Source organism: Vipera berus, assembly GCF_964194415.1.
Source record: "Vipera berus genome assembly, chromosome: W".
In the NCBI taxonomy this organism is placed as follows: domain Eukaryota; kingdom Metazoa; phylum Chordata; class Lepidosauria; order Squamata; family Viperidae; genus Vipera; species Vipera berus.
In genome coordinates, this window is record NC_138210.1 from 73,459,036 (window position 1) to 73,472,468 (window position 13,433).

The 13,433-nt window shown below is 46.0% G+C and overlaps 1 long non-coding RNA gene across 1 annotated transcript; it reads left to right on the forward strand.

Annotated features, from left to right (window-relative positions):
• The first annotated feature begins 7,945 nt into the window (after window positions 1-7,945).
• Window positions 7,946-10,374, forward strand: LOC308676126. Its single transcript, XR_014028272.1, has 4 exons — window positions 7,946-8,032; window positions 8,156-8,260; window positions 8,898-8,995; window positions 9,794-10,374. It is a non-coding gene; the product is annotated as an uncharacterized lncRNA (long non-coding RNA).
• Window positions 10,375-13,433: the final 3,059 nt, after the last annotated feature.

Here is a 13,433-nt window from a genome sequence, read left to right on the forward strand (position 1 = left end):
TCCTCCTCCTCCTCCTCCTCCTCCTCCTCCTCCTCCTCCTCCTCCTCCTCCTTTTTAAGAAGAGACTGGACAGCCCTTTGTGTGAAATGGTATAGGGTCTCCTGCCTGAGCAGGGGGTTTGACTAGAAGACCTCCGAGGTCCCTTCCAGCTCTATTCTGTTCAGAGGAATATTAAGACTTGGATACAGGTAGTTCTCTATTCAGGATCATTCGTTTAGCAACTGTACAATTTCAGACAAGTTACAACAGCACCGGGAAAAAAAAAGACTCACGATTGGCTTTTGCACTTAACATCCATCGCAGCGTCCCCACCTGATCAAAATTTGGGGTGCTTTCAACCGGCCTCTATTTATGACGGTTTCAACATCCTGGGCTCACGTGATCACCATTTGCCGCCTTTCCAGGAAGCTTTCGACAAGCAGAGTCAACGGGGACAGTTAACAGCCGTGGGAAGAAAAAAAAAAGCCATAAAATCAAGTTGCGACTCATTTAACCACCTTGTTTCCTAACTAGTGCACATTCCAGTCCCAATTGTTAGTCGTAAGCTGAGGACTAGTCGGCCACGTTTGTGCACGTGTCAAAAGGAATGGTAAAACCAAGCTAATAATAATAATAATAATAATAATAATAATAATAATAATAATAATAATAATAATAATAATAATAATAATCAAGATTTCATTTCATTAGAACGTTGGTGAATAAATTGAATAAGGTAAAGGTAAAGTTTCCCCCACACATGCGTGCTAGTCGTTTCCAACTCTAGGGGCCGGTGCTCATCTCCGTTTCAAAGCCGAAGAGCCAGCGCTTGTCCGAGGACGTCTCCGTGGTCATGTGGCCGGCATGACTAGACGCCAAAGGCGCACGGAACGCTGTTACCTTCCCATTGTAGTGGTCCCTATTTTTCTACTTGCATTTTTACATGCTTTCGAACTGCTAGGTTGGCAGAAGCTGGGACGAGTAACAGGCGCTCACTCTGTTACGCGGCACTCGGGATTCGACCCGCCAAACTGCCGACCTTCCAATCGACAAGCTCAGCGTCCTAACCCACTGAGCCACCGCGTCCCTGTATAAATTGAATAGAGTTGACATAATTAAGAGCCTTGGTGGAGCAGTTGGCTAATGCCTCCTTAAGTAACACCAGCTGCCTGCAATTAGTGCAGGTTCGAGTCCCACCAGGCTCAAGGTTGACTCAGCCTTCCATCCTTCCCAGGTAGGTAAAATGAGGACCCAGATTGTTGGGGGCAATTAAGCTGACTTTGTAATAATGCCGCTTGGGGTGTGCGTGAAAGCCCTAATAAGCAGGCATATACGTAGAATGAAGGCTACTGCTAAGCTTGTAAGCCGCCCTGAGTCTTCGGAGAAGGGCGGGATATAAATGGAATAAAAATAAAAATAAAATAAATAATTAACTCTCCCGGCAGAGTCATTTAAATAACTGTTGGGAAGCCGCTAGATGGCAGCACGTACTGCTAATTTTAATTGTCTTGAAAGGGTAAGCTGACCCAGAGTGATGTTGTTAAACTGGAAAAAGAGATATTTGTGGAGTCGCCAGGACTCCAGCTTAACCCAAAGGAGAGGTTTATCCTTTTGTTTTGTTCTCCCATCGGTTTGAAGATTGCAGCCGCTGCAAAGAGAGGCACTCAAAGCTTTCCAGTCAGTGTCCCTGTGTTGTGGGTGCTTCATCACAGGAGGTTTTCAAGAATAGACTGGGGCAACCATTTGATGTACAAGGACTCCTGTTGAAACTAAACATTAAGAAAACCAAGTTCATGGCCTCCGTCCCTCTCAATTCCTGGCAAATAGATGGGGAAGAAATGGAGGTAGGGACAGATTTTATTTTCCTGGGCTCCAAGATCACTGCAGATGGGGACTGCAGCCAAGAAATTAAAAGACGCTTGCTCCTGGGGAGGAAAGCCATGGCAAATCTAGACAGCACACTAAAAAGCAGAGACATCACCCTGCCGACAAAAGTGCGCATAGTCAAGGCTATGGTCTTCCCAGTTGCGATGTATGGCAGTGGACTTTCTTGTTTTTCTTTGAAGACGTTTCGCTTTGAAGGCACCTTTGGGACAACAGTGACCTGGATGACGGAGACTCTCCATGGACATTTAGCCCTGCACTTCGGGATGAGCACCCTTCGAAGGGTGCGGGAGGACGAACGGATTTCCAGAAAACATTGTGGATTACAGGGACCATTTGTGCTTCAGTTTGGGATGCAGACAACACAGACTCGCCCCCAACAGCCTGCGCCTGTCTTCAAGACTGAAGGGACCCAGGGTAGAAAACATCCTGCAGCTAAGGAGGCTTCACACCCATTTGCACCACTCAGGTGACCCTGAGGACACGGGTAAGCCTCCAGGTGGCCTCAACGACCCTCTAAAACAGGGGTGTCAAACTCAATTTCATTGAGGGCCACATCAGCATTGCGGTTGCCCTCGGGGGGCCGGGTGGGTATAGCCTGGGTGGGCGTGGCCTACTGGGTGGGCGTGGCTAGAGTGCGTATGGCCTACTGGGTGGGCGTGGCCAGCTCTACATCGTTCGCATCAAGGGTGCCTATGGGGGCCTGGGCAGGAGTGGGACAGATCTGAGGGTCTCTGGCAGAAGGAGGGTCTCAGGGCCAGGACCAAGGCAGTGGGGACCGTTCCCTCACTCTTTCCAGGATGGCTTCGCGGGCCGCATGAAACCACTTCACGGGCCGGATCTGGCCCCCGGGCCTTGTGTTTGACATGTCTGCTCTAAAAGAAGGCAAATGACCAGCTGTCTGCAAGGAGTATAAATCCTTCCATTCCCCACCATCCAGTCAGAGCTGAAGAAGCTTCTTGGATGAGAAGCGAAACGTCTTCAAATGAAGGAAGGAAGTCCAGTTGCCTCCTGAAAAAAAGGCACCTTTGGGACAACCGTGACCTGGATGGCTGAGAATCTCCATAAATATTTGGGTTGGGAAGAGTTAGCGGTAAAAAAGAAATCAGGCCACCAAAAAACACAGTGGCTGCACACGATCAAAACCGACACCAGCCACAGCACAGAAGTTCTCAAAGAAGCCGTGCAAGATGGAAGATGTGGACAGACCTGGTGCACACAATTGCCAAGAGCCGGATGGGACTGAATGGATAACAACAACGCCATGGATTGGCGGGATTGGGGAATGAAGGCGTAGGAGCTTCCGGTTTGGAGGTGGAAGATTTTTCGAGCTGGTGGAGAACGTTTGATGCTGAGAACGAAAGCAACTGTGTTTTGCTCTCCGTTTTTGTCCGTTCTATTATTTTTGGCTCTTCTTAAGCGCTGTGGCTGCACAAAAGTTTTGACAATGGCACGTCTAGGGCCGGGGGCGGCGAGATGTCCTTGTGAGATTGCAGAAAAGGTGTGCTGTGGTCAAGAAGGCCGCAGAGCTGAGCAGTGAGCTGGGTTGGTTTTGCTGGGCCTGCAAAGTGAGGAGGAAGCTAGTGGAGAGGTGATGACGCCTTTCCTTTCCTGCTGTTTGCTGAGAGGAGGTGGTGTTTGCAGGAGCAGGTTGTCATCCTCGGCTCAGAAAGCAGAGCGGTGGGGGTGCTGAGACGATCCCAGCTCCACAAATGGACCATCGTGTGGAGTGTGGAGGCCACCACTTGGAGGATGGCTTGAAGGTTTCTCTCTTCTCTTGGTCCTCTTCAGCTCCTCTTGTTCCCATCATAAATTTTGTGGCTCTCTTTTTGTTTCTTCCAACGTCTCTCCCGATCCTCCTGTGTGAATCAACCACCCAAGGTAAAATTAATTTCTTTGCTTCTACATTTTCCGTTTTCTGTTGCAAAATGGGAGGAAGGATCTGGAAATGAAGATTTCTCTCCCAAGAAATAGTGGGGAATAACTCCTCACTCTTATGCTTGGGAATGTGTGGCTAATATCGGAATAGATAAAGGAGCTATCGAAGTGGTATGAGCCGAAAACTCTTCCGATTGTCCTTTTTCTCATTTGTGAAAAGGGATCCTATGTCTTTTCTCTGAAAATCCCTGTCCAGGAATCAGATTTATAAACATTGGCTCGTTTTAAAGTGGCAAAGAAGTGAAAAGACTCAAAAGAGAAATTTTCTTGATGAAAAGGATGAATAATGAGATGGAATGTCTTAGGAACGTTTTTCTCAAAGGCGCTCTTTTGCTTTCCTCACTTCCTTTCCTGAAATCTGAGAAATTTTAAATGTTCTTCAAATATTGGAAGATGCTGTCGTATCTCCCCTAGTCCTTCTCTTTGTTAGACTAGACATCCTTAGTTCCCTCAATTGTTCATCCTCATCCTACGGTTTAGCCGCCAGTCTCCTAATCATCTTTGTTGCTCTACTCTGCACTCTTTTTGGAGTCTCAACATCTCTTTTTTTTTTTAATCATGGTGACCAAAACTGGACTCAGTATTCCAAGTGTGGCCTCACCAGGGCATTATAAAGTGATGCAATCACTTCTTGTGATCTTGAAACTATCCCTCTGTTGACGCAGCCTAGAACTCCTTTGTATTTTTGGGCAGCTACAGCACAATGTTGGTTCATACTTAAGTGATTGTCTACCAGGACACCTAGATGCATCCCATTGTTACTGCTGTTGTGCTGGGTACTACCTGTTCTATATTTATCTATCTTTTCTCATCACTGAACTGCATCATGTTGAACAGGGCCCAACACTCACGTCAGTCAACGTGCTAAATATGAATATTTTGCCTCTGGAGCTTCGCCTGGCCATTTTTGACCACAGATTCAGCAAACTGCCATGTTTCCTTTCCTTTGGTCCAGTAATGGGTCCACTTTGCAAACTTCTTCAGTGCAGTGACAAAGCCACAAACGCCAACTTAGACTAGCATTTCCTGTGACTGCAGCGTTTGTGGTTGGCTTCTTGATGTGCATGTGATGTGTCAAGGGAGAAGTTAACCAAGGCCTGATTGCAAAAATGACTCCATCGAACAAAAGCGTCGTTGATTCACATGGACCAGCTCTAGCTAAGGGTAATTCACGGCTCTGTTGCAAAATGGCTTTAATAAATCAATTAATGGGCCATGCCAGAGTTGTGAATCTGCAGACAGGAAAAAGGATCTCTCGTATGCTGAATTTATGTAGGGAGTTCCAGTTCATCGTAAATGTGATAAATGTCTACCTGAGACCCTTCAGATGTTATGGAATCCCAGCTATGAACCTTATCCAAAATGGCCATTGCTAATGGAAGATGGGAACTGTAGTCCAGGAATACATGCAGAAAGCCACATTGGATCTACCACCTAGCTCTCAACAGCTATCCATTGAATTGTCTGGATTTCCATTAAGGATTTGTTGATTGTAGTTGGTAGAGATGTTGAGAGTAATGGTCCACTCTCTGGTCATCAGATGCACATGTAAGCCTCGACTTAATGACCATAAGGGAGCCTGCTGTCAGAACTTTGAATCTGAGTTGTAAGTTGCTTTTTTGAGGTCTGTCATAACTCCGAACGTTTACTAAGCAATTGGCCGTTGGTCAAGCACTACCTGTAAAGACTTTTATTTGAGAATTGATAATTTGGTTGTTTCTACTTCTAGCCCAGGGTTTGTCTTGGATTCTTGCAAGACAATTCTGCTTAATAGCTTGCAAGGATTTTTATGGGATTCTTTCCAAATTTCCTTTCTTTCTCAGATTTTCAGAGGACTACTTGGAATCAGCCCCCAGCAGCTCCTACCTTGTCCTGGTCACCTCCTTACCAAAATCTTTTCAAGGGAGAACAGATAGAGTTAAAATGTTCCCCCCCAAGTGGACAGAATGGAGAATATTACATTTTCTATCGCATCAGTGAAAAGGGTGAAGACACAAAATATGACGGACAGATCGGAAATACTCTGCTGATTCAGGCATTTCGAATGGCTCCAAAGGCAAAACTTTCTTGTTCTTACACAGGAAAAAACAGGGAAGGAAGAGGTTCTCAGTCGCGAAAGAGTAATGTGGCTGAATTCACTATTGGCGGTAAGGAACTTTCTTCTAATTGATAAAGTGTTTACATCGGGGTTTTCTCCACCTTGACAACTTTAAGATGTGTGGACTTCAACTCCCAGAGTTCCAAATGCTAGTTGAGGAATTCTGGGAGTCAGTCCACAAATCTTCGTGTTTGTCAAGGTTGAGAAATACTGTTCACGTGGTTAGAAAGATGCCTAAGAGATTCCTACGACAAAAAACAGTGCTTTAAAGAACCTGTGTTCCTTAATGCATTAAGTAAAAAAATATTTATTTTAGTGTTCTTGAAACAAGAGACAGAGAAAGTTGTTCAAGCAGACCAATTTCTTTTACGCCGGAAAGCTGAAGGAAATGGGATGTTGCACACCTTCACCGTGTTGGAGCAGGGGGATTTTGGTGCTGCCTTGCCGAGATTCTGTCTCCTTAGAATATCTCTGGAGAGTGAAGGAATATTAGTGAGATTTCAGAGATATTTCTGCCCCACTATTCAGGCTGTCAAGCTGCCCAGTCTAGATTTCTTCAACCTTCCGATTCCAAGGAGTATTTTCTGAGGAAAGAGAAGAGGCCATCCGTTCCATTCTGCATGAAGGGAAGTCCAACCAAGAACTTTAGTGCAGTCAGATGTGTTGATGGGTACCAGTCAATATAATCCTGGGACGGCCTGAAGGACATTTGATATTCACTTCTTTTTCCTCTCTGGATCTATCTAGATCGTCCACCAGCTCCCAGCCTTTCTCCAGTCCCTCCAGAACCTCTGTATCTGGTTGGGGAGAACATTTCTCTCAGGTGCTCAGCTCCCAACAACACTGTTCAAAGCCGGAGACAATACCAAATAAGGAAAAATGAGAATGAGACCTCTATAAAGGGTCTGGATTGGCCTGAAGACAACTCCCTGGTCCTCACAGCCACGAGGGAAGATTCTGGATTATATAAATGCCGGTACCAAGAACGGAAATATGGGAGAACCATCTCTTCAGAATGGAGTCATCCTGTCTCAATAGTGGTGAGAGGTACGCATTTTCCCCCCTTCATTTTGAAAATGTGGATTCCTGTAACCGGGGCTTTATTTATTTAGAGCTTGTATATGAAAGTATTTCCCTGATGAAGTCCCAGAAAGTCTCCATGTTGTGTAGTGGGTTCTGTAGAGCAGGAAGGACGCCAGGCCAATGAGTACAACATAACAGCTCTTTATTGGTGGAAGTGACTGTACTGGGGAATGGGGGCTACCTGCACTCTTTATATAGCCAACCAATCGGATTGAACCTCTGTTTCCCGCCAAAACTGCTTCCCGCCAAAACAGTTACAGTTCAACGCTTCCTAGTGGTGACTCTTATACAAGTGCTTAAAGGTAAAGGTTCCCCCGCACATGCGTGCTAGTCGTTTCCGACTCTAGGGGCCGGTGCTCATCTCCGAGGACGTCTCCGTGGTCATGTGGCCAGCCGGCATGACTAGATGCCAAAGGCGCACAGAACGCTGTTACCTTCCCACCGTAGTGGTCCCTATTTTTCTACTTGCATTTTTACGTGCTTTCGAACTGCTGGGTTGGCAGAAGCTGGGACGAGTAACAGGCGCTCACTCTGTTACGCGGCACTCAGGATTCGACCTGCCAAACTGCCGACCTTCTGATCGACAAGCTCAGCGTCCTAACCCACTGAGCCACCGCATCCCTATACAAGTGCTTAGGTGTTCCTAAAAAGCCTAATACATAACACTCCACCCTAGAGACAGTGGAATCCAAGCACCACCAAGCTAATTCCCGTTTTTCTCTTCTCCAGATCCTCTGCCTCCCCCAGTGTTGAAGCTGCGGCTTCCCTCTGGATCCATGCAGGAAGGCAAAGTCCTGCCCATCCTGTGTTTGCCCAATGAGGGCAATAACACCAAAAGGTTCCATTTCTCATGGAAGGGTGTGGAAATTACCTCCAGCAACGAAGGTCTTCTGAGGAGCAGCAGAGACTCTGGGCCTCTTACTCTAAATACGTCAGTAGCCTTCCTATATGCCAAATGCAATGGAAGCCTGGGACTTGCTTGCAGATATGAGGAAAACATAAATGGGCGCTGGATCGTGTCTCCTTGGAGCCAGGCAGTGAATATCACAGGTGTGTCTTTTCAGAAGGTGGAGTCATCTGCTGCCTAAACGTGAAAGGAACCCTTTGCAAAAACTGATTTAACCCTCCAAAGAAATCTTGCAAAATGATACATCTCCCCCTTTTCCTTTGCAGTTCTACCAGCCCCATCTGCCCCATTAGTGGGCTATGCGGCGTTGGCTCTCCTTGTGCTCTTCCTGGGAGCCCCCCTGGTTTTCTGCTGCAGCAGGAAGAAGAACGGTAGGTGTGTGAGTCCCAAATTCAAATGTAGCGGGAACTACCCTTAATCTTGGTCAAGTGGCTAGAGAGGAACCTTCGTTGCAGAAGTGGACGAAGTGGACACTTGGAAGAGTAGAGCTCCAAGAGGTCCTTCTTCAACATAATGGAGACTACTCTGATAGGCATAGTGGTCCTTCTTGTTGCCTGTCCCACAATTTGATAGACTTTTGGCCTTGGGAATCTCAAGGGATTAGGAGGGTCTTGGCTGTTGACATAATCAACATCCCCCGGAGCCCCCACTGTATCTACCCTCAATAGTAATTGAGTTGGGATATTCCCTGTCCTGGGAGAAGGTGGCTGAACTGAGCTTATTTGGCGTTAAAGGAGAGTCTTCTCCTCCCAGCCAGAATATCAGCAGATAGCAAATCTTAGAAGGTAAGTAGGTTGGCCCTGAGTATTCCCTGGATGGGAATATCCAAGAAGCTTCTTAGCTATAGAGTGGGCACTTTTCAAAAAATAGCATGGACACTGCAGCCCAGTGAAGCTGAGCTTGAGGGTGTATCTACCTTTACTTTGTTTCTAAGATGATGGAATAACTAGGATGTGCAAGTCACGTTTGTTTATTCCTAGCTTCCTCTTTTTTGCATGGATCTGGAAGCATCAGGATGCCAGAGAAGATCTGAGCCTAAAGAGAAGAAGGAGGAAGTCAGATTAAATGATCTTGGATCTGAGGACGTAGACAGGGAAGATTTGCAGGTAACCACTTCAAGGATTCTTCCTTTTCTGGGCAGGACCGTTTGTGAAGGAATTGGGAATCCTGGCAGTTTCAGAGCTATTGCGTATCACCCCAAATTTCCCGGTAGTGAAATTCTGATGGAATAATAGGAAAACTTTCTAGAGGATTTTGAGAGAGGAACCACTTCTGGAGGGAGAGATGGATTTCCAATCACTATATCAGGAGTAGGCAACCATGGCTCTTTTATGACTCATGGACTTCAACTCCCAGAATTCCTGAGTCAGCGGACTTCAACTTCCAGCTATGCTGACTCAGGAATTCTGGGAGTTGAAGTCCATGAGTCATAAAAGAGCCAAGGTTGCCTACCCCTGCGACTAGATTATGAAAGCGGAAGCCAAAGAACCATTTTTGAAGGATACCTTCATTTACTTCCTGCCTTGAGCAGCATGGCCTAACGTCCATTTTGTCTCCAGTACTCTCTTATTCTACTAATATTTGGTTTTATTGTGAATGAATTGTTGGTTTTCAAACTAGAAAGATTGAGAGCATCTTAGATATTAGGGATTCCTTCTGGCAGGTCATAGGTAAATCAAAGTGGATGGTCATCCTGGTAGAAGTCTCTCTGGGTGACAGGAGGTAGAGGATCTGGGTTGGGCCTGGTGTGGTGTGGTTGCCATTTACACTGGATTTGTGTTGCCGAGGATTCGGAAGAGTCAACTGGTTTCCATTTGTAAACACCTTCCAAAATAAACGTTAGAAAGTCTCCTTTATGATGGATTCTGGTTGAATTTCAAGCTTGTCTTTTCCTGGCTTCCTAGAATTCAGAACTCACGTATACTTTTGTCAAGACGTCATCCACAGTGATCCCTTTGGAACCCAGGACCAAGAATCCTCTGAAGACCCAGGAAGTGGACCAAGTTGTGTACAGCGATGTCCTGGTTCAAGTAACCAGCAGAACAGCCCACTGATTACTTCTCCAAAGGCCACTTTCAGAAGACCAACCTTTTCACCACCAGGAATGGAGGACTTGCTCTGGTTCTGTTGGGGTATTTGGGAATAGACGTGGTTGAAGCCAGGGTTTCTCCACCTCAGCAACTGGAAGATGGATGGACTTTAAACTCCTAGAATTCGTGGCTGTCTGGAGAATCCTGGGAGTTGAAGTCCACCCATCTTCAAGCTGTCAAGACTGAGAAACTCGGGGCATACCTTTAGGGGTCCACCAAAATCACTCAGAATTTACAGCCTTGATCTTTTACTCTTCCTAACCAGTAGAAATATTGGCCTATTGTCCAGTTACTGACCAGGAATACCTGTCCTGCCTTCCCCTTTTTGTGCTAAATGATTCCTCCTGTCCTTGTTGAAGGAGAAATCAGTGGAGGAGATATAAATCCTGTCAAATAAATAAAAAATGCTTTTGTTGTTCTTCAGTCACCAAATTGTGTCTGACTCTTCGCAACCCCATTGACTATAGCATGCCAGGCCCACCCAAATTTTGCTCCAATTCATGTTTATTCTGTCAATGACACTATCTAATAACCTCATCCACTGCTGTCCCCTTCTCCTTTTGTCTTCCATCTTTCCCAACATCGGAGTCTTTTCCAATCAATCTTTTCTTCTCATTAGATGGCCAAACTATTTGAGCTTCAAAAAATATTATAAGAGTTTTTTAAAAAAATATAAGGGATTATGCAATTGCTGTTGTGGTTTTTCATGCCACGGTTGCTGTTCTGCCCCAAACCTGGGTCCCGTGGGGCTGGAAGATGGGTCTCCACAAGCATCCTCTTTAGACATGCAGGTCTCCCATTCACAATGTTTGCCATGTTTTCACTGGTTCAAACAGGGAATTTGTATCCCTGGTTTATCAGTGGCATTTTCATCTTCCAAATTATGCAAAGATTTATGGTTGCTGCTGGTGATTTTCTTCTCTCTGAGCTGAAGTCCATGAGTCATAAAAGAGCCGAGGTTGCCTACCCCTGCACTAGATTATGAAAGCGGAAGCCAAAGAACCATTTTTGAAGGATACCTTCATTTACTTCCTGCCTTGAGCGGCATGGCCTAACGTCCATTTTGTCTCCAGTAGTCTCTTATTTGGCTGGAGTCTCGCCCCTTTGAGGGCCATGCACTATGGACTTTGTAATACTAACAATATGGTTTCTGAACTGGTTAACTCACATGGCTTCTCTTGTATTTTAATTAGCCTTCTTGCTCTCTTCCTTTCAAATGTATTGCTAATCATGGTGGTGGCTGGAACCTCGCCCTTTTGAGGGCCATGCAGTATGGACTTTGTACTATCTGCAATATGGTTTTTGTAATACCACTGCACTGGTTACCTCACATGGGTTTTCTTGTATTTGAATTAGCCGCCTTTCTCTGCTCCTTTCAAATGTATTGCTAATTAGGCTGGTGGCTGGAACCTCATCCCTTTTAGGGCCACGCAGTATGGGCTTTGTAATACCTGCAATATGGTTTTTGTAGTACCACGGCACTGGTTAACTCACATGGGTTCTTTTGTATTTTAACTAGTCTTTCTTTCTTTCTTTCTCTCTTTCTTTCAACCATTTTGATTTGCTGAGTATTTGCCATAATCTGGGTATTCTAATTGGGGTCCAGCAAATGGAGGCAGGAGCTTCAGCCAATTTTGGCCATCACTTCAAGCTCTGAACAGGAGGAGGAGGAGGAGGAGGAGGAGGAGCCGAGCGTGGGATTCTGGGAGATGTAGGCTCCACCTAGGAGGAGGGCCTTAGAGTGCAGGACAGCAGAACTACAGGGCCCAGCATTCCAAGGGAAAAAAGGCGGGAAAAATGGACTAAGGGGAGAAAAAACCCTTGGCGCCTGAGGGGAGATGGAGAGAGAGAGAATCTTGTTCTGAGGGGGGAAAATGGCTCATGCTTTGTGGGAGATTATCTGAATCAAAGCCTCACAAATGCCGAGAGGTGTGGGGGGGTTTGGGCCAGGCAGGCCGGTCATCAGAGGAGAGGGACAGAAGGAATCGGTCATCGGCCAGAGTCTCCTTTCAGGGTGAACGCTACAAACGCAGCAGAGGAGAGCTGGGATATTATGGGATGAGAAACTCCTGGAGCTGTTTGTGGGAAGCTCAGTGATGGGAAAAGGGAACTGGAGCCACATTTGGAAACACCTGGAATGAAATATTGCACTGGGAAATGAGGGTCTTCTGGTTCTAGCCCAGTACGCTGCCTGGGGGATTCTGGGAGCGGAAGTCCACCCAAGCTGGCTGTGGGATTTTGGCAGTGGAAGTCTACCCATCTTAAAGGGGCCAAGGTTGAGAAGGAATCGGTCATCGGCCAGAGTCTCCTTTCAGGGTGAACGCTACAAACGCAGCAGAGGAGAGCTGGGATATTATTGTGAGGTGTTCTCACAATGAATCGTTAAAGAAGCTTCCAAGCAAGGGCATCAAGCAGAGATGCAATCATATTAGCTTTATTCATGATAGATCAAAGAGAAAGAAATACTTGGCATGAAAGCATTCATGCCTGCATGTAAGAGAGAAATAAAATAAAACAAGCTAGCATTACATAACTAACTAAAACAGGAGGACTAGGAGCTAGGAGTAGAGGTAGAAGCAGGGATAGAACTAGAAACTAGAAACTAGAACAAAGAGCAGCCCCTCGTGCAGAGGTATTTATGGGGGGTCTTGGTCCCTCCCTGACCATAAAACACTCTCACCAATGGGGCTGTCGTCGGGTCCGAGACCCTTGGCTCATCAGTGGAAGCAAAGAAGCCTCTTTGCCTCCATCTGATGACCCTTTTGGGGAACTGCCAATGGCTGGCACTAAATATCTAACAATTATGGGATGAGAAACTCCTGGAGCTGTTTGTGGGAAGCTCAGTGATGGGAAAAGGGAACTGGAGCGACATTTGGAAACACCTGGAATGAAATATTGCACTGGGAAATGAGGGTCTTCTGGTTCTAGCCCAGTACGCTGCCTGGGGGATTCTGTGGGATTCTGGCAGTGGAAGTCTACCCATCTTAAAGGGGCCAAGGTTGAGAAATGCTGTTTTAAACAATCCCAGCTCTCTCACTGAATCTGTGTGTTTTGTGTATGTGGTAGTCTGCGTGGCTTCCCTCCATTGCCTACCCTCTGTTGAATTGTGGCGTTGCCTCATTTCAGCTATCTGTCTGTCTGCCTGCCTGCCTGCCTATCTCTATCCTCTCTATTTCTATATCTATCTGCCTGCCTTATCTATCTATCTATCTATCTATCTATCTATCTATCTATCTATCTATCTATCTATCTATCTATCTATCTATCCATCCATCCAATTTCTATGCCACACATCTGCCCTACAAGATGACTCTGGGAGGCTTGAAAGGTAATTTAAAAAATAACTGCTGCTCCACAGAATTTAAGATCTGGAGCTGAATCCGTCTGTAGCATCCCTGATGGATGCTCTTCCCACCTCTGCTAAAAGATTTCCCATGAAGGAAAATCCAGGCCT